The 21,945-nt window shown below is 42.6% G+C and overlaps 1 long non-coding RNA gene across 1 annotated transcript; it reads right to left on the reverse strand.

The window, feature by feature from the left end:
• Positions 1-9: 9 nt before the first annotated feature.
• LOC309803333 lies at positions 10-18,146 on the reverse strand. The gene is made up of 3 exons (XR_014293930.1): positions 17,873-18,146; positions 11,775-11,983; positions 10-170 (listed from the first exon to the last, which is right to left on the reverse strand). It is a non-coding gene; the product is annotated as an uncharacterized lncRNA (long non-coding RNA).
• Between the last annotated feature and the right edge of the window lie 3,799 nt (positions 18,147-21,945).

The raw sequence follows: 21,945 nt of genomic DNA on the forward strand, positions 1-21,945 counted from the left end.
TTATCTTCAGTTAGAACACGTGGAGGTTCAGAGGTGGTGCTCCCAGGGACTGGGAAGGAATAAGCACTGCTGGCTGTGACCAAGGGAAGTGGACTCTTAGGGTAGCATTGCCTCAGGATCTGAAGCACAAGGGAGATGAGAGACTCCAGACTTTTGTCATCCAGGCAGTTCTGAACAAAGAGAAGATCATATCAGACACTGACATCTTGTGTGGAGTCCCTTTGCTATAATGTTATTTTAAGTAATGGATTACACGCAGCCTAAATGGACAGTAATAGCCTTAATGTAGAACTTCTAATCTGAACATTCTAATGTAGAATTTTGTCTAACACAGGATCTGCTTTGGTCCAGTGTGTAATCTGCATTTTTATTTCTCTTTTACAGCTAATATATTACTGGAATGAATGTAGTCTGAAAATAGACTTCAGAGACTTTCAAGGGATGCTGCACCTAAGGTAAAACATGGTCCAGAATAGCTGAGGGAAGAGGAGGTAATGGCATCTTCCTTCAACCATCCATGTGTTGTTGTGAATTATTGCCTAAATTAGAGAATGAGTAGCTGAATTGATAGAAGTCTTACTTTTCTCTTTTCGCTATGATCTGAAGAGAAAAATATCAAGGAAAAAGATAAAATATGAAATCAGAAGGAAGACTAAGAGAATCCCAAGTACTGAAATCAAATAACATGCTTCTTCTCAAAGCCCACAGTAGTGATCTCTCTTGGTATCTACACAAAGCAAAGAAAAATTGGGTTTGCAGATGTAACATTTTGATACTGATGGAACATGACAAGACCCTTCTTTTCAGACACTGTGAAAAATGTAAGAACAAGTTTACTAAATTGAGAGACAGAGAGTTGGGAGTAGTCAGTATGTCTTTGGCAAAAATATGGCCATTTTCTGCAGTCCCTTAGTAAATGTTTTGTCTACTGACTTGATACAGAAAGTTGACTAATGTAAGCCTCCAGTTTGGTATTCTTAAGGGGTCTCCATTAAGCTCTAAGGCCAAGAAGTCATAGTAGGAGATATGCAGGATGCTTAGAACATACCACAGGGCAGTGACTGTCTACAATTATGCCATGCATGGTACCTCCAGGCCCACATTATGGGCTGCTCCACAGGAAAGAACATGGAGGAAAAACATTTCATAAAATTTAAGCCATGGATTCACGCTACCCAAATGACTCCAAAGTAAAAAAAAATGTAAGCCAACTTTCAAAACAGAAATTTCTTAATAAAATCAACAATGCTATTTCCGAGGAGGAGCTTCAAGATGGTGGAAGAGTAAGACGCGGAGATCACCTTCCTCCCCACAAATACATCAAAAATACATCTACACGTGGAACAGCTCACACAGAACACCTACTGAATGCTGGCAGAAGAACTCAGACCTCCCAAAAGGCAAGAAACTCCCCACGTACCTGGGTAGGGCAAAAGAATAAAGAAAACAGAAGAATAGGGACGGGACCTGCACCAGTGGGAGGGAGCTGTGAAGGAGGAAAGGTTTCCACACACTAGGAAGCCCCTGCGTGGGCAGAGACTGCGGGTGGCGGAGGGGGGAAGCTTCGGAGCCACGGAGGAGAGCGCAGCAATAGGGGTGCGGAGGGCAAAGCGGAGAGATTCCCGCACAGAGGATCAGTGCCAACCAGCACTCACCAGCCTGAGAGGCTTGTCTGCTCCTCTGCTGGGGTGGACGGGGGCTGTGAGCTGAAGCTCCGGCTTCGGAGGTCAGATCCCAGGGAGAGGACTGGGGTTCGTTGCATGAACAGCCTGAAGGGGCCTAGTGTGCCACAGCTAGCTGGGAGGGAATCAGGGAAAATGTCTGGAGCTGCCAAAGACGCAAGAGACTTTTTCTTGCCTCTTTGTTTCCTGGTGCGCAAGGAGGGGGGATTAAGAGCGCTGCTTAAAGGAGCTCCATAGACGGGTGCGAGCCACGGCTAACAGCACAGACACCAGAGACGGACTTGAGATGCTAAGGCTGCTGCTGCCACCACCAAGAAGCCTGTGTGCGAGCACAGGTCACTCTCCACACCTCCCCTCCCGGGAGCCTGTGCAGCCCGCCACTGCCAGTGTCCCGTGATCCAGGGACAACTTCCCCGAGAGAACGCACAGCGTGCCTCAGGCTGGTGCAACGTCATGCCAGCCTCTGCTGTCGCAGGCTCGCCCCTCACTCCGTACCCTTCCCTCCCACCCTGGCCGGAGTGAGCCAGAGCCCCCAAATCAGCTGCTCCTTTAACCCTGTCCTGTCTGAGCGAAGAAAATATGCCCTCAGGCGACCTACACACAGAGGCGGGGACAAATCCAAAGCTGAAGCCTGGGAGCTGTGCGAAAAAGAAGAGAAAGGGAAATCTCTCCCAGCAGCCTCAGCATCAGCAGATTAAATATCCACAATCAACTTGATGAACCCTGCATCTCTGGAATACCTGAATAGAGAACAAATCATCCCAAATTGAGGCAGTAGACTTTGGAAGCAATGATATATATATATATATATATATATATATATATATATATATATATATATATATATATATATATATTTCTTTTTCTGTTTTCCTGAGTGTGTATGTGTATGCTTCTGTTTGTGAATTTGTCAGTATAGCTTTGCTTTTTACCATTTGTCCTAGGGTTCTGTCTGTCCATTTTTTGGTGTGTGTGTGTGTGTGTGTGTGTGTTTGTGTGTTTTGCTATACTTTTTAGTGCTTCTTATCATTGGTGGATTTGTTTTTGGTTTGGTTGCTCTCTTCTTTCTGTTTTATTACTTTACATTTTTTTTCTTATTTTTAATATTTCTTATTTTTTATTTTAATAACTTTCTTTTACTTTATTTTATTTTATTCTTTCTTTCCTTCTTTCTTTCTCTTTTTCTCCCTTTTATTCTGAGTCGTGTGGATGACAGGGTCTTGGTGTTCTGGCCGGGCATCAGGCCTGTGCCTCTGAGGTGGGAGAGCCGAGTTCAGGACATTGGTCCACCAAAGACCTCCCAGCTCCACATAATATCAAACGGCGAAGATCTCCAAGAGATCTCCATCTCAACACCAAGACCCAGCTCCACTCAATGACCAGCAAGCAACAGTGCTGTACACCCTATGCCAAACAACAAGGAAGACAGGACCACAACCCCACACATTAGCAGAGAGGCAGCCTAAAATCATAATAAGGTCACAGACACACCAAAACACACTGCCGGACGCAGACCTGCCCACCAGAAAAGCAAGATACAGCCTCATCCACCAGAACACAGGCACTAGTCCCCTCCACCAGGAAGCCTACACAACCGACTGAACCAACCTTAGCCACTGGGGGCAGACACCAAAAACAACGGGAACTACGAACCTGCAGCCTGTGAAAAGGAAACCCGAAACATAGTAAGTTAAGCAAAATAAGAAGACAAACACACAGCAGATGAAGGAGCAAGATAAAAACCCACCAGACCTAACAAATGAAGAGGAAATAGGCAGCCTACCTGAAAAGGATTTCAGAATAAGGATAGTAAAGATAATCCAACATCGTGGCAATAGAATGGAGAAAATATAAGAAACGTTTAAAAAGGAACTAGAAGAACTAAAGAGCAAACAAACAATCATGAACAACACAATAAATGAAACTAAACATTCTCTAGAAGGGATCAACAGCAGAATAACTGAGGCAGAAGTATGGATAAGTGACCTGGAAGATAAAAGAGTGGAAATAACTACTGCAGAGAAGAATAAAGAAAAAAGAATGAAAAGAATTGACGACAGTCTTAGAGACCTCTGGGACAACATTAAAGTCACCAACATTCGAATTATATGGGTCCCAGAAGAAGAAGAGAAAATAAAGAGACTAGACTGTGAAAATATTTGAACAGATTATAGTTGAAAACTTCCCTAATATGGGAAAGGAAATAATTAATCAAGTCCAGGAAGCACAGAGAGTCCCATACAGGTTAAATCCAAGGAGAAACATGCCAAGACACATATTAATCAAACCTTCAAAAATTAAATACAAGGAAAAAATATTAAAAGCAGCAAGGGAAAAACAACAAATAACATACAAGGGAATCCTCATAAGGTTAACAGCTGATCTTTCATCAGAAACTCTGCAAGCCAGAAGGGAGTGGCACAACATAATTAAAGCGATGAAAGGGAAAAACCTACAACCGTGATTACACTACCTGGCAAGGATGTCATTCAGATTCAAAGGAGAAATTAAAACCTTTACAGACAAGCAAAAGCTAAGAGAATTCAGCAGCACCAAACCAGCATTACAGCAAATGCTAAAGAAACTTCTCGAGCAAGAAACACAAGAAAAGGAAAAGACCTACAAAAACAACGCCAAGAAAATGGTAATAGGAACATACATATAGATAACTACCTAAAATGTAAACGGATTAAATGCTCAACCAAAAGACATAGAATGGCTGAATGGATACAAAAACAAGACCCATATATATGCTGCCTACAAGAGACCCACTTCAGACCTAGGGTCACATACAGACGGAAAGTGAGGGGATGGAAAAAGATATTCCATGTAAAAGAAAATCAAAAGAAAGCTGGAGTAGCAATTCTCATATAAGACTAAACAGACTTTAAAACAAAGACTATTACAAGAGACAAAGAAGGACACTACATAATGATCAAGGGATCAATCCAAAAAGAAGACATAAAAATTGTAAATATTTCTGCACCCAACATAGGAGCACCTCAATACATAAGGCAAATACTAACAGCCATAAAAGGGGAAATGGACAGTAACACAATCACAGTAGGGGACGTTAGCACCCCACTATCACCAATGGACAGATCATCCAAAATGAAAATAAATAAGGAAACACAGGCTTTAAATGATACATAAAAAAAGACGGATGTAATTGATATTTATAGGACATTCCATCCCAAAACAACAGAATACACTTTCTTCTCAAGTGCTCATGGAACATTCTCCAGGATAGATCATATCTTGGGTCACAAATCAAGTCTTGGTAAATTTAAGGAAATTAAAATCGTATCAAGTACCTTTTCTGACCACAACAGTATGAGAGTAGATATCAATTACAGGAAAAAATCTGTACAAAGTACAAACACATGGATGCTAAACAATACACTACTTAATAACCAAGAGATCACTGAAACAATCAAAGAGGAAATCAAAAAAAACCTAGAAACAAAGGACAATGAAAACACGACAACCCCAAAACCATGGGATGAAGCAAAAGCAGTTCTAAGAGGGAAGTTTAGAGCAATACAATCCTACCTTAAGAAACAAGAAACGTCTCAAATAAACCACCTAACCTAACACCTAAAGCAATTAGAGAAAGAAGAACAAAAAAACCCCAGAGTTAGCAGAAGGAAAGAAATCAAAAAGATCAGATCAGAAAAAGAAATGAAGGAAACAATAGCAAAGGTCAATAAAACTAAAAGCTGGTTCTTTGAGAAGGTAAACAAAATTGATAAACCATTAGCCAGACTCATCAAGAAAAAAAGGTAGAAGACTCAAATCAATAAAATTAGAAATGAAAAAGGAGAAGTAACAACTGACACTGCAGAAATACAAAGGATCATGAGAGATTACTACAAGCAACTATATGCCGATAAAATGGACAACCTGGAAGAAATGGACCAATTCTTAGAAATGCACAAACTTCCAAGACTGAACCAGGAAGAAATAGAAAATATAAACAGACCAATGACAAGCACTGAAATTGAAACTGTGATTAAAAATCTTCCACAAACAAAAGCCCAGGACCAGATGGCTTCACAGGCAAATTTTATCAAACATTTAGAGAAGAGTTAACACTTATGCTTCTCAAGCTCTTCCAAAATATAGCAGAGGGAGCAACACTCCCAAACACATTCTACGAGGCTACCATCACCCTGATACCAAAACCAGACAAAGATATCACAAAGAAATAAAACTACAGGCCAATATCACTGATGAACACAGATGCAAAAATCCTCAACAAAATACTAGCAAACAGAATCCAACAGCACATTAAAAGGATCATACACCATGATCAAGTGGGGTTTATCCCACTAATGCAAGGATTCTTCAATATACACAAATAAATCAATGTGATACACCATATTAATAAATTGAAGAATAAAAACCACATGATCACCTCTATACAGGCAGAAAAAGCTTTTGACAAAATTCAACATCCATTTATGATAAAAACCTTCCAGAAAGTAGGCATAGAGGGAACTTACCTCAACATAATAAAGGCCATATATGACAAACCCACAGCCAATATCATCCTCAATGGTGAAAAACTGAAACCATTTCCTCTAAGATCAGAAACAAGACAAGGTGCCCACTCTCACCACTCTTATTCAGCATAGTTTTGGAAGTGTTAGCCACAGCAATCAGAGAAGAAAAGCAAAGAAAAGGAATCCAAATCAGAAAAGAAGAAGTAAAGCTGTCACTGTTTGCAGATGACATGATACTCTACATAGAGAGTCCTAAAGATGCTACCAGAGAACTACTAGAGCTAATCAATGAATGTGGTAAAGTAGCAAGATACAAAATTAATGCACAGAAATCTCTGGCATTCCTATACACTAATGATGAAAAATCTGAAAGAGAAATGAAGAAAACACTCCCATTTACCATTGCAACAAAAAGAATAAAACACCTAGGAATAAACCTACCTAAGGAGACAAAAGACCTGTATGCAGAAAGCTATGACACTGATGAAAGAAATTAAGGATGATACAAACAGATGGAGAGATATACCATATTCTTGGACTGGAAGAATCAACATTGTGAAAATGACTATACTATCCAAAGCAATCTACAGATTCAGTGCAATCTCTATCAAACTACCACTGGCAGTTTTCACAGAACTAGAATAAAAAATTTCACAATTTGTATGGAAACACAAAAAAACCCAAATAGCCAAAGTAATCTTGGGAAAGAAAAACGGATCTGGAAGAATCAGGCTCCCTGACTTCACACTATACTACAAAGCTACAGGTATCAAGATAGTATGGTACTGGCAGAAAAACAGAAATATAAATCAATGGAACAGGATGAAAGCTAAGAGATAAACCCATGCACATACGGTCACCTTATTTTTGATAAAGGAGGCCAGAATATACAATGGAGAAAACACAGCCTCTGCAATAAGTAATGCTAGGAACACAGGACATCTATGTGTGAAAGAATGAAATTAGAACACCCCCTAACACCATACACAAAAATAGACTCAAAATGGATTAAAGACCTCAATGTAAGGCCAGACACTGTAAAACTCTTAGAGGAAAACATAGGCAGAACACTCTATGACATAAATCACAGCAAGATCCTTTTTGACCCAGCTCCTAGAGAAATGGAAATAAAAACAAAAATAAACAAATGGGACCTAATGAAACTTAAAAGCTTTTGCACACCAAAGGAAACCATAAGCAAGATGAAAAGACAGCCCTCAGAATGGGAGAAAATATTTGCAAATGAAGCAACTGACAAATGATCAATCTCCAAAATTGACAAGCAGCTCATGAAGCTCAATATCAAAAAAACAAGCAACCCATCCAAAATTGGGCAGGAGACTTAAGTAGACGTTTCTCCAAAGAAGATATACAGATTGCCAACAAACACATGAAAGAATGCTCAATGTCATTAATCATTAGAGAAATGCAACTCAAAACTACAATGAGATATCACCTCACTCCTGTCAGAACGGCCATCATCAAAAAAAATACAAACAGGGCTTCCCTGGTGGCGCAGTGGTTGAGAGTCCGCCTGCCGATGCAGGGGACACGGGTTTGTGCCCCAGTCCGGGAGGATTCCGCATGCCGCGGAGAGGCTGGGCCCGTGGGCCATGGCTGCTGAGCCTGCGTGTCCGGAGCCCGTGCTCTGCAGCGGGAGAGGACGCAGGGGTGACGGGTCTGCGTACCGCAAAAAAAAAAAAAAAAAAAAAAAAAAAAAAAAAAATCCACAAAAAACTAAAAATAGAACTACCATACGACCCAGCAATCCCACTTCTGGGCATATACCCTGATAAAACCATAATTCAAAGAGAATCATGTATCACAATGTTCATTGCAGCTTTATTTACAATAGCCAGGACATGGAAGCAACCTGAGTGTCCACCGACCGATGAATGTCTAAAGAAGATGTGGCTCATATATACAATGGAATATTAATCAGCCATAAAAAGAAACGAAATTGAGTTATTTGTAGTGAGGTGGATGCCCCTAGAATCTGTCATACAGAGCGAAGTGAGAAAGAGAAAAACAAATACCGTATGCTAACACATATATATGGAATCTAAAAAAAAAAAACAAACAAAAAAAACGGTCATGAAGAACCTAGGGGCAGGACGGGAATAAAGATGCAGACCTACTAGAGAATGGACTTGAGGATATGGGGAGGGGGAAGGGTAAGCTGGGACAAAGTAAGAGTGTCATGTACATACATACACTACCAAATGTAAAACCGATAGCTAGTGGGAAGAAGCCAAATAGCACAGGGAGATCAGCTCGGTGTTTTGTGACCACCTAGAGGGGTGGGATAGGGAGGGTGGGAGGGAGGGAGACGCAAGAGGGAAGAGATATGGGCATAGATGTATATGTATTCACTTTGTTATAAAGCAGAAACTAACACCATCGTAAAGCAATTATAGTCCAATAAAGATGTTAAAAATAAATAAATAAATGTTATTATTAAAAGAGGAAAATAAATATGTTACTTAGCCCCCTCCTCCCCGCAAAAAAGAATGTTATTTCCCCTTCCATGTACTCAAATAATACCAGTCAGGTCTCCTGAACCAACAGCAGGAAACACTCTCCAAGGAAAATAAATTCCTTGAGGCTATTTTATCGCTGGGACTGGTCAAATAGTTTTAAGTGCTTACTGAAAAGTATGAGTATTGGGAAAAGAGAGAACTGAGCATGGAGGATGAAGAATGGTAAGGTAGATGACTGATCAGAGATAATGCTCTAAGCTTCAAGCTTAGGAGGTAGTGAGCCAAGTCCAAGCCAGGCAACTCAGTCAAAACTGCCAGCATTTTGGAAGCCAGGTCTATGATTGCCATTGGTACTATTGCTGATAATGGTAACAGTGTAATGTTTTACTTGGTGTGGGATTATTATGCATTATAGACAATCTGATCCTCTGAACGTTTAAAGGATGCTCAGAGGATCTGTGCAAGGCTGTGGGACCCAGGAAACAAAGAGGTGGGGTTACTGAGAGAGAATCATGGCAAGCAGTGGCCTCAGCAGGAAGGCAAAGAACAATATGATGGGCGAAGTCTGTGGGAAGGACTCAAAAACAGTTCTTTCTCCGTCACTCTCATGCCCAGTAGGCTTGCAATTACACCACAAGCACCGATAAAAACAGTAAAGGACAGTGGTTTTCAAAGTGTGACCCAGACCAGCAGTATCAACATCACTTAGGAATTTGTTAGAAACACAACTTCTCAGGGTCATCCCAGACCTACTGAATCAGAAACTCTGAGGATGGGGCCCTTGCAGCCATGTAGGTGGCTTTGATCACAGTTAACTTAGAGAACCTCTGGTCCAGTGGACAGAAATACGGACTGTTGAGGAAGACCGTCAGTTTCAAATCCTTTGAAATGGTGAAATCAGAAAGTCTGCATGAACTGCTATGCCAGCCCTCAGCCATAGTAAGCATTCAAGACAAATCTCATTCCCTCGTCCTCTTCCTCCTCCTCCTTTATTTTCTTCTTCCTCCTCCTCTTCTCCTTCATTTTCACTGTCATCTCCATCAGTTGCAGCAGCAGCAGCAGCAGCAGCAGTAGAAGCAGCATAATTTGCAGGAGCTACTGAAATGACATCACTAGATCCAAGGTTCCCCATTTGGCCATCCTGTGACTTACGCATCTTCTCTGGCAGGAGAGGGGAGAGAATGGATGGGCAGCTCTAACTCCAGCACAGCTGCAAGGGCATCTGTGCTCAGAGCACTCAGCCCAGGTGCTGGGAAGCTTTTCAGGCAGGAGAAACCTGGCCACCAAGTGCAGATTCTGCCTCTGCTCACATCCTGCTTCCATTCCCAACAGTAATTGGAGGCTGGGAGCTCATTGTAAATTTGCTTAATTGAGCAGTTGAGGTCTTTATTGTCCTGCTGAGGAACTGCTTCTAAAAGCCTGCTTCTGGGCTCACAGCCCCTTTCATGCCTGTGCTTCACTTGGTATTTTCTCCACTCTCTTCTTGTCATAGACCTGTACCTCTGGGATCACCATCTTTTCCCTGTATTACTCTTTTAATTGTTTTTTTTTTTTTTTAACGCAGATCAGAAAAACAGTCAATAATGCAGAGGGCAGGGGGCAGAGGAGCTGGCTAAAGCACACGAGCCAGAGTTGGGGGATTCTAGGCATCAGCAATACGGGGGGAGTTTCACAAAGGCTGGGAGAGATTCAAGATTTGGGGGACACAGGCTTACAAAGGATGGTGAAGCTTGAAAAAATTCAAAGCACTTCCTCGTCCAGAGGAATAGAATGGAAAATGTAGCTATTTCATGACCGAGAAGCTCTGAAAGCTGTAATGATGGAGAGAAACCCAGAGGCGACAGCAGACAGAAAATTAGATATTGGTTTGCAGTGCAGTATTATGTTATTGTTTAGAGGAGGGGAAAAAGCTTTTTTAAAAAAATGGTTAGTCTACAGATGCCGTGGTTGGAAAACGGCACTCTCGTTGACCGCTTCATTACCTCAGATGTACTCAGGTACAGAGAAATTGGAGAGTGTCCAGAGAGAAGCAACGAGACCAATGAAAGTAGTGCAGAGACTGACTAATACGAAGACAGCAAGGAACATGATGTGTGTGAAACACGGCTGCCTCGGCCCCAGGAGAGGTTTGGTGAGCACATGATGGGTATTTGGGAGATACTCACATCATCCATGGAGAACGTATAGGTAGCCTCGCATGATGGTGTTTAAATTAGCCCTAAGCAAGTGAAATTAAGGAATTTATTATTTGGTTGAAATCCAGGAAACCCTAGACACTTATTCCACTGGGGTGCAGGTAAGTGACAGCCCTTATAGGTGCTACTCCTTGTGCCTGGGATGCTCTTCCTCGTAAAGTTGGCATGACAGACTCCTTCAATAATTCAGGTCTCAGCTTAGGTGTCACCTGCTCAGAGAAGACTTGACCTCTCTAAGAGAAGGTCAAGTCTCCCTGCATATATAAAAGTCACTGTAGACCTGTGCCCTTCCTCTGTTGATTTCATAGAGCAATATGAAATTATCTTCCAGATTGAATTCTTTGCTTCCTTAGTGTCCAACTCTCTGGTGGAATGCTTGCCCCAAAAGATCAGGGGTCTCGTCTATCATATTCACCACTAGGTCCCCAAAACTAATCATTATTCCAATAACCACTCACACTCATAAAGCAGTTAAGTCATGGCAAGAACCCTGCTAACATAGACATGTCTATGTTAACTTATTCAGGCCATGCAAAAACCTAGATTTTATCATTTCTATTTTTTTTAAGAAGAAGAAACTTGAGTCCCAGAGAAGGTGGGTGACTTCTCTAAAGTTGCACAGCTATAGGTGCTAGGGCTGGGATCTGAAGCCAGGTTCTCTAGCTTGAAAATCAACACTCTTAATCACTGCACTACCCAGTGTGTACCCAACCAGTATGTATTGAATAAATGAGTCAATCAGTACATGAGTGAGTGAAGGAATGAGGATTTGAGTCCAAAACATCTGCCCAGGGCAGGAAGCAAGAAACGTATTGAGGTTTCCCAACTTTAGTGAAGGTGAGTCCTAAATGACGGCCTTCAGGAATCATCCAGATGTCATCCAACTGCAAAGATAATCCCCATGCTGATTACCTGTGTGGTGCTGAAAAGGATCTCCATGCCCTGAACTGCCAGGAAGGCCTCCCTGCCAGACCGGAGGTTGGCAATGTGCCTGAGGCAAAGCAGAAGCGCCCTGCGGATCAGCACGTAGGAATTGGTCGTGTCATGGCTGTGCCAGTCCTGATGCAGCCTGAACAAGATGGTGACATAGCCTCTGTTCACTGCCCTGCGGCTGTTAGACTCTGAAACCAATGGGAAAAGACAATGTCAATCACAGGCTGGCCATACCTGCCTGAGGATGTCCCAGTGTACCTCCCACAAGATACTAATTCATCATAAAGGGAATGAAAATAACTTTCCATTGGAGAAAACTGGCAGATATCACCTTCATCAAGTGACCAAAGTCAACATCAGCAGATAAGATGCCCTGAGAAAGACACACCATCACTTTAGCATCACTTAAGCGCCACTTTAGCATCGCTTTAGCATCCCTTCAGCATCGCTTCTATGATATTCCTGCCCCAAAATGCATAACCTAAATGTTACTATGAGGAAAATCAGCAACCCCAAAATGAGGGACATGATACAAAATATCCAATCTATAATTTTCAAAAATGTCAAGGTCATGAAAAGCAAAAACAAAAAACAAAAAACAAAAAAAAAAACAGGAATTGAGCTAACAGAGACTAAAAAGACATGGCATGTCAGTATGATATATAATTATAATTTAGATCCTGGACCAGAAAACAATTTTTTTCTTTTGCTACATATGGCATTAGTGATGCAATTGGTAAAATATGAATAGTGTTTAGATTAACCCATAGTATTGTATAAATGTTTATTGTCAGATTTTGATAAACTATTATATGTTTACATAAGTGAATATTCTTGTTTTTATGAAATTCACCATTGTGAAAGTCTATAACATTCTCAAATAGTTCAGAAAAAGGATAATAGTGTGTGGGGAGAGAGAAGAAAGGAGGTGGGGGGAATCCACAGGATTTCCATTCCTCTTTCCTAAGCCTCAGTAGACTTGGGATATTGTCATTTGGGTTGAGCAAACTATAAGGCTTAGGTTGAAAAGGAGAGGACCCTGAGTGACAGACATAATGTCAGGAAGGCTGACATGTGTAACAGATGCGTTGGGTGTTTTCCGTAAAGAGAACAGAAGCCAGATCAGCAAGGGGTTGGCTCCGTCCAGGAAAGGAACTCCTCAGGCTCAAGGCTACCCAATAGGGAGCTGGTCTCTATGTGGTAATGAGCAACGTGGCACCAAAAATATCCAGAAAGAGGTTGGAAGTCCACCCAGCAGGGATGTGAGGACAGGGCTTCCTTACATCTGACAGGGAGCTGTAATAGCATGCTCTTACAGTTCTCTTCCCCTCTTTCACACCATGACTACCCTTTGTTAGTTGAATGACCCTGCGTGAGACCTCCCATGAGACCCCTCTGATGGGTGAATCATTTCTTCCTTTTTCCATTATGAAGAAAGAAAGGGGGAAGAATGGTCCAAGATACCTCTCTCAACAGTCCACATACACCACTTTTCATGTTAAGCTCCTCCACCTACAGGGTTGGCGGACAGACCAGTTCAGGTCTACCCAGTAGATGGGGAGATAGATACTCTCTGGATCCTGGTCCTCTCTACCCCTGTGGACTAGGTACCCCGAAGAACTCTAACGGGCTGACTCTCAGGAACAAACGCCCACATCTTGCAGCTCTGCCCTCTCACGACTGCATTTCTCCATTATCCATACTGTTCATGCTGGTTTATGAGACAATCTATGTTTCTGGCTGAGCATGTGAGAGAGAGATCCCCTGAACTGTAACTGGATAAGTAAAATTTCAGCTCCAAGTCAGATTTTTTCCTAAGACCATATAAGTGCACATGAGTCAAACGATAACATGAAAATTCAGTGCTTTATTCCAGAAGGGTTTTCTCATAATATTAATGGAATTCTCCTTTTCTTCTACTTGTTTGTCAAATTCTAAATTGTCAGGCTTGACTGAGCCCCACTGAGATTTCTGACCCATTTGTGCAGTTAGTTTTATTTTTTTTTTCACTTTTGACAACATTTCATTCAGCCATGACCCTAAATTGAGAGCCATGAGCTTTATTCACTCCATGATGTGTTTGTGGAAGGTTTAAATCACCTTCATTACCTCCTTTAATGAATTATTCTTTTGTATCAAAAATATTTATCTCCTCGGCTGGTCCCAGCCACAAAGCACTGGACTTCTTTACTGCCTAAATGAGGTTCCAGCCTATCCAATATCTGATGTTTAAAAGAAAATTGAGGATTAGGTAGGAAGTATTAAAGGAAACTATCACCTGCTGAAAAGAAGACAGAACAGAATGGCAAAAAAAGTGCATGGAGGCCGCGTGGGCAGTGGGAGGTTAAGAACTTTTGTCTTTTATCTATGTTAAGGGTATGAGACTAATAATGTGTTATCCTCATGACGTTCATCTCCCACTTCTGGGGGAGGGGGAGGGAGATAATGAGAAAAAAGTCTTTAATTGTCTGAGAGAAAAATCCCTTATCAGATCCCAATGATTTTATTCACGATTTCCTGTTAATCTTCAACAACCTGTCATGTTTACTAACATCGAAAATAGCTACACCTCCTCCCCCAACCCCTACCCTAAATCAGTCAATCTTTCTCCCTGAACGGCTTGGGAGTTTTGCAAAAAGTCAATATGCACCTGAAACCCGACAAGAGATCCATCAAGCTGAACAAATGTAGAGGGGAGCTGAAGAATGAAATGAGGGTCACTGGGATCTGCAACTTGCAGAAGTTTGAGAAGATCTGAGGGGAGGACAGTGCTTCTCCCAGGGAGGCCAAATAGGAAGGAGAAGATGTGGGGTTTCATACATTCCTTTGGGTGGGCTCAGGGTTTGGAGGCCAGAGAAGATCCCCAGACCAGCTGTACTTTAGTCTGTTTATGGAAATGGCTTCTTCCTAAGATTTCCTTGGAAAAAGAGTTCCTGTTCCTTAATTTTTTTTTTTTAATTTCCGAAACAGATTGGTTTATGTTAAACTGGTTGGAGGATGGGGTGGAATGGACAGAGAGGACTTCTGAGGACCTTTAATTTAACAGCTCACCTCCACCCCCTTCCCCATCCAAAGGCACTCTCCATGCCCCCTTGTCTCCATCAGCCCCTCCCTGGCAGCCTCCTGCTGAAGTTCTTATCTGGCCAGTTTTCCGGTGGCAAATCTGCATCCTTGTCCTCACCTCCAATTTATCCTCTTAAGTTCTACTCTTTCTACCTACCTTTCCAGATTTTATCCTCCTGAAGTCTTATTTGTAGCTAATTCTCAGTCTAAAATGTGACCTCGCGCTCTCCTTATTTTAACCCCACGTATTTCTTCACAGAGGTTCAAATGTTTTCTTTAGTGCAGACCCCACTGATGCAGCAGATTTTTACATTCAGGAAGAAAGAATAAAAAAAGGAAGGGAATATACCAAGATATCAATAGTACTTATGAGGGAGGAAAAGATTGATGATTCTATTTGCTTTGGGTTTTTTTAGACTGGACTTAGACTTTTCTGTAGTTTTTATTCTCCTCATCCTCTGCAATGAACTTTGACAATCAAGTAGAAAAAAGACAGGTTACCCTTTGACAAGAAGTCCGTAGTCTATAGGCCATGCCATGTTGTAAATGCCTGTGGGCAGGGCAAGAAGTCCCCGGGTTGCCATAGCAACCAATTCACCTTACCCCATCCCTTTCGAAAGTGAATTACCTACCTTGCCCCTGAAGGTATTTGAGAGCATGATCATCTCTATAAAAATGTTTGTTTTTTAACAGGAAAGCCCAGACACCTTCAAGACTCAAAGATTGGATTTCTCATGGGGAATTTCCAGCCCCATGACAGGTTGGTGGAGAAGTGCTTGGTGACCCAGATTATAATACCTGCAAGCAACCCAACGCTCTGCCACTTTTATTGGGCAAAACCAGAGGAAATTTCCATGACTGCTCTTTGTTTCCCATATCTGAGAATTTCATCACCCCTTTTAGAGTAAAGACATAGCTTAAAGTGGAGGAATAGTGGGAACCTGCAGCAGAGGAATGAGCTGGATGCTTTCACAACCACAGCTCTAGGAATGAGACATACAAATTAGTGCACACCTCCAAACTCATCTTTACTATCCTCGTGTACCCTTCACTGCCTTGCTGGGCAAAGCCTTCAGCTGTCAGCTTTCTTTCTGGAGTCCTTGCACATGGCTGTGACCTCCACTGCTTTCTAGCTGTGTGACCTTGAGCATGTTACTTCACAGCTCTTGTCACTAAGTCTTTATCTAAAAAACAAACAAACAAACAAAACTGATAACAGTCCCTTCCTTGTGGAACTGTTGAGGAAATTAAATGAGATAATATATATAAAGTAGATAGCTTGATGCCTGGAACGTAATAAGCACTCAATACCTGTCGCTTATTATACTTGCCATCATCAACATGATAAGCATCATCTATTTACTATTCCAACTCCCCCTCTGTAATTTTGGACAACAAACTGCCAAATGCTCAGGACATGAAGAGATTCCTTTGGACAGCCTCACACAAGAATAGGAGCACTAGGATCACATAGTTGTTGATCTGCATTTTGGCTCTATCATTTATCAGCTGTGTAACCTTGTTTAAGTTACTAAGCCATCCTGGACTACATTTCCATCATCTGCAAATATTAAAGCAAGATAAAAGAGAGATAACTAAAGCATCACCTTTACAAGTCCATTAAAAGGAATGATTGCATAGTGTAGCAGCTGGCATCAAGTATGTGCTCAATACATGATAATCCCTTCCCCATAAGGATAACATTCAAACTTCAAATTCACTTCACTAGTGAGAATAGCCCAAGGAAATGTTTCAAAATAAGTAAAATTTATAACCACAGTCCTTCAATCCCCCTGTAATGGAATCAACTTCTCACCCCAAATGCCCACACATCTTACACAGCTGCCTATCTGTCCTTAGACACCCCAAACATACATACCGAGGACCATTCCCCCACATTATCCCAGGAGCCCTTACAGACAATGTCCATAATGTAGAACTTTTTAGTTCCCCTCTCTGACCAACTTTACCCGACTTGGGTCCCATTACACTAAAGCTTTTTTAGAAGACTGGGTAGTGCTGTAAGGTCCTCTTGATTGATAATGGTTAAGTGTTTAATAACTCACCCTTGCTTTTGATAAGCACATACACGAGTAAGAATAAATACAAGGATTCGAGGCTCTCATCATTCTTAAGAACAGAAATCATCTTCAGCCACATAGCATAGTAGGCCATTACTATCCGAAGAAATTCTTGCCCAGGAAGATTAAATAGTTTTATTAAACAGATTTATTTCCTTCTGTTTCAGGAACTTCAAGAAAATTCATTCATATGAACTACTGACAATTCAGTGAGCCGTTTTCAGGACTGTGGCCCCCTTCTCAAAAGAGAAGACCACTCAGCTGGGCTTATCAAACACCCCTCCCCAAGGCTTGCCTCCAAACCCTCTCCTCACTGGATCCCCCAGCTGAGCAATTATATCACAAACACTGCCTGATCTTCATCAGGACTCCACATGCAAATACCCACCTGGAGCCACAGCACTCGCACTGTATAATATCCCACCCTAGAAATCCCCCCTTGGGGACAATACTACAACCCAGGTTAATGGTGACCTTAACTACAGCAAACAATCCACTGGCCTCTGCAACAGTGCTCTTTTCAGGGAGTCAATTTAGAAGATGTTTCTGGACAAAGCAGGCTTTTACCAAGACTTCTAAATCATATTACATGAACAATAAGCTACCTGTTTTGCCACTGTAACACCAGTTACAATTACTGAGTATTTATTTACTGAATGTTTCCTATGTGCTCAGCATTGGGCTAATCATTTTACATGATCATCTCATTTATCTCATGGAAATGCTTGAAGATAAGCATTATTTGCCTCCTCTTACAAATGAAGACACAGAAGCTGAGAGAAGTTAAATAACTTGTTCAAGTCCTGAGAGCTTATAAATGGCATGTGGAGAATTCAAATGGAATCCCCCATCTGCCTCCAAAGCTGACATCCCACATCATTATCCCCAGTGCCGGTTTGTACAGATTACACTGTTTTGCATTCAGATAAAGACCTTTAACGGTTACCAGGAGAACCAGCTTCTTGAGGAGGGTTTCCGAAAGGCTGAAGGAGATGAAGTCTGCGGAACAGCTGAGGTGCTTGAGGGGCGTGGCTTTCAGCCAAATGGAACCTGGCACCGTCCCTCTGGCCAGTCGCCCTCCGTCGCCCTCCTCCGTCTTCTCTGCTCCCTCCCAGGCCCCTAAATTGTGGCGAAAGTTGATTTTTAATAGGAGACTCAAGGAGGTTTAAAGAGCCAAGGGCTTCCCTGGTGGCGCAGTGATTGAGAATCCGCCTGCCAATGCAGGGGACACGGGCTCAAGCCCTGGTCCGGGAAGATCCCACATGCCGCAGAGCAACTAAGCCCGTACGCCACAACTACTGAGACTGTGCGTCTGGAGCCTGTGAGCCACAACTACTGAGCCTGCGCGTCTGGAGCCTGTGCTCCGCAACAAGAGAGGCCGCGATAGTGAGAGGCCCGCGCACCGCGATGAAGAGTGGCCCCCACTTGCCGCAACTAGAGAAAGCCCTCGCATAGAAACGAAGACCCAACGCAGCCAAAAATAAATAAATAAATAAATAAATTTAAAAATAAATAAATAAAGAGCCAAATTAACAGCCGATGGTGCCTCGGCTCCCTGGAGGAGATGTTCAGGACCCCTCCTGACGCCCGGCAGGGACCCCTGAGGCCAGCCAGGAAGTCAGGCCCAGTATGTGGCTGCAGGGCTGCCGAGGCGGAGTCGCTCTCAGCCTCCCCGGCAGCTGCTTCGACGCTCCTCACAAGGGAGAAGCCGCGCTGTATGTACCGAAACATAACTAATCTTAATGTCAGCAGTAATGGAAATTACACTCCATTATCATTAGCTCAAATAAGAATAATGATATGGACTTAGCTTGCAGGTATTTTTTTCTCTTTGTAAAATAGATACTTTTCAGTAAACTTGGCTCTAAAGGAAATTTGGGTCTCAAGCAAATCTTGTTTTCCCATTGACTGCCTTTTGAAAATGAAAGATGCTTTTCCTAAGCTTCAGAAAGAGTGACTAAGAAGGCTGAGAAATCATCCTTCAGAGCATTGTTTTAAACCTAGACTCGCCTACTGCTGGTTGGGTTTTTTTGAATCACCAACTGCTTCTAATACCTTTCCACAGATACATTCCCAAGCCATAGAAGTCTCTCCACTCTTGAGAAAGCCTCAGAAGCCATATCTGCCTCTTCCTCCACACACCCAGCTCTTCCTCTGGTCCTTGGAGAGTACCATGTCCAAGGTATTAGGCTGCAGTGCTACAGGGGAAGGGACCACTAACAAATAGGGACATACTCCAGACCAGAACCCCCTGCCACTTCCCTGCATCCCATATGATGAATCAATCTCACCTTGTACTTTATCAATTCTAAGGCATATATTTTTTCACATTTTAGCATTTCCAGAATTAAGATGCTTCTTAACAATGATAATGTTTCAATGACAACTGGCAGCATTTTTTCGCTCTTCATGGCACATAAAAATTGGAGCATCTTATAGTCAATGACATCCTAGATTTGAGGAAGTAGGATTAATTTTTCAATATTTAGTTTGAAAATTCCCTAAAAGGAGCTTGTTTCCAGCAAGAAATGATTGCTTGAGAGGTTTGCTCAGCATATGGGAATAAGCAGAGACAATTTGTCCTGAAAGCCAGATCTTGCTGTGTCTAGGTATGCGGTGAATTATCAGCTAAAACCATGCTCATACCCCCTAAACTCCAGGAACCACCATTCACTCTTGCAACAAACACACTTAACAACTACTACGTGCTAGTATGTGCCAGGCAGTATTGTAGGCACTGGGGATATTAGAGCAGGAAATGAGATGCACAAAGTCTCTACTCTTAGGGGCTTGCATTCCCATGGGGGAGCTGGGGAGACTCTCAGATCCAAATAGATGCACACACACACACACACACACAAATTAGGTAACTTCAGACAATGACGAGTGCTACAGTGAAAATCAAAGAATGATTCTAGAGGGACTGGTGGGGCTGCTACTTTAGACTGGGTGGTTGGGGCAACTCTTTGAGGAGGGGGCATTAGCACTGAAACCAGAATGTAGGAAAGAATCAGGCTGCAGAGATCCGGGGACAGAAAATTCTAGAAATCTGGAGAGCGAAGCAAGTAGAAAAGCCCAAATTTGGTGAGTGCAAATAACAAAAAGTCTGGAAGCTAAAGCCAGGTGAAGAAAGTGAGGGGAGAGCAGTAGGGCAGAGATCAGAATGCGGGACCCCCACCGCTTTGATATTCATCACAGCGGGTTGTGCAAAATCAGGTGGGGGGGCAGATATGTCGGTCAGATTTTCTCACTCTCCTTTTTGTTATTTGTTTTTGACATCTCTGCAAGAAAGCCCTTAGGAATGATCATCTTTGCCTGGACCTAAAATTTCCCAGGAGTTTTCCTATCCATCCAGAGTTTTCTTTTGGGTCTAGATTCTTCATAGGGAAAGAAGCACCTGCTAAGCCCTAAGACGAGCCCCAGTCCCTTCTAGGTTATTGTAGAGAACCTTCCTCCTAGTTTCATTTTGCCATTTCCACTGTTTACTCATCAGAAGGCAACACTTAAAGAAGAAAGCCAGGATTTAGACCTGGAAGAAGAAAAACAGAGCACTTCCCCGCCTGCCTTTCTCTGTCAATGGATGAGGGAGACACCTGTCCGTCAGTGGCGTTGCCTGCTTCTGGCCAGAGTACAGACAAGCAGTGTGGACTACAGGAAAACAAATCTGCACGTGCAAACATCACGTGCAAATTGGTTCACACTGCATTATGCTTCCAGGCCTTGAGCATGCGCAGAGCAAGGTAAAGAGCTCAGCCTCTGTGCTCCTGGCCCGCTGTCCTTTGGCCTGATGTCATACGGCAGCACAGCACTGAAAAGTCCCGAAGCAAGCGTGAGCCTTGCGCTTCCTTGTTTGAACTCCACTCCTATCCCCCGTGGTCCTCCAAGTGCCCCTTCCCTACCGCCTGGAATGTGCTCGCAGCAGCCTCCTACTTGACCCGCATGCCTCCCCTCCACTGCCCAACACTTCTCACTAAAACACACACTCAGATGCTGTCATCCTCTACTCAGAAAAATGGAACAGCTCAGGGAAATCCAGAAGATCTGTGGATGCCAACAGGGGCCTAATGTTCTCTGGGTCTCCTTGTATGGGCGTAGCAGTTGCCAGGCAGCCTGGGTGTCCCTGGGATTAGGGGGAGGGGCTGAGGAAGAGGCTGAGCAGGGTCTCTGACCCCTGCTGCCACCAGAGCAGCTCCACCATCAGCTGTTTACATGCAATGGCTCTGCCAAGGTTTTCATTTCAAGTTTAATACCTACAATTTATTTCTTTAAAATAAAAATAAAAGATTTGAAGCCCTCTGGTAGTGAAATGAAAGAATGGATTTCAGTCCCACTGTGCCAAGTACACATCATGCAATCTTGGGCAAGTCAGCCAACCTCTCTGAACCTCAATGTTTTGTATAGAACAGTTTCCCAGCCTGGAACTATGGACATCTGAGGCTGAATATTAGGTCGTAGGGTCGGGGGCAGCTGCCCTGTGCATTGTAAGATATTTTGCAGCATCCTGCCCTCTACCCACATGATGCCAGGAGCGCCCACACCCCCTGCAGATGTAGCAATGAAAAATGTCTCCAGACCTTGTTAAATGTTCCCTTGGGACAAAATCACTCACGCTGAGAACTGCTGCTCTAGAAGAGTTAAATATTTACCTGTCTTGCAGGACTACGGCGAGCATTAAATGAGATAATATATGAAAAAGTGCTCTGCAAACTGCTATTATTAGAAGTCTGTTGGAAGCATCTGACTTACATCCTGACATAAACAAATAATTGTACAGTCAATCCTGAATGGGATGAGGAAGCTACTGTGCACTTTCAGAGCTCTGAGATGTTTATCTTTTTGTCTATCTCTTTCAATCTTTGTGATACCTTATCTTTGTCAATCCATAGCCAGTCACTCATTATGCCAGGGTGACACAAGTTCTGAAATCCATGACATTTAGAGCTCAGCAATCCTGGATGTTAACCCCTGATTCCCCAGAATGAAAACAAAGTACGTAAGTGTGTGTG

The sequence above is a fragment of the Mesoplodon mirus genome (assembly GCF_964341445.2).
Source record: "Mesoplodon mirus genome assembly, chromosome: 4".
Classification (NCBI taxonomy): domain Eukaryota; kingdom Metazoa; phylum Chordata; class Mammalia; order Artiodactyla; family Ziphiidae; genus Mesoplodon; species Mesoplodon mirus.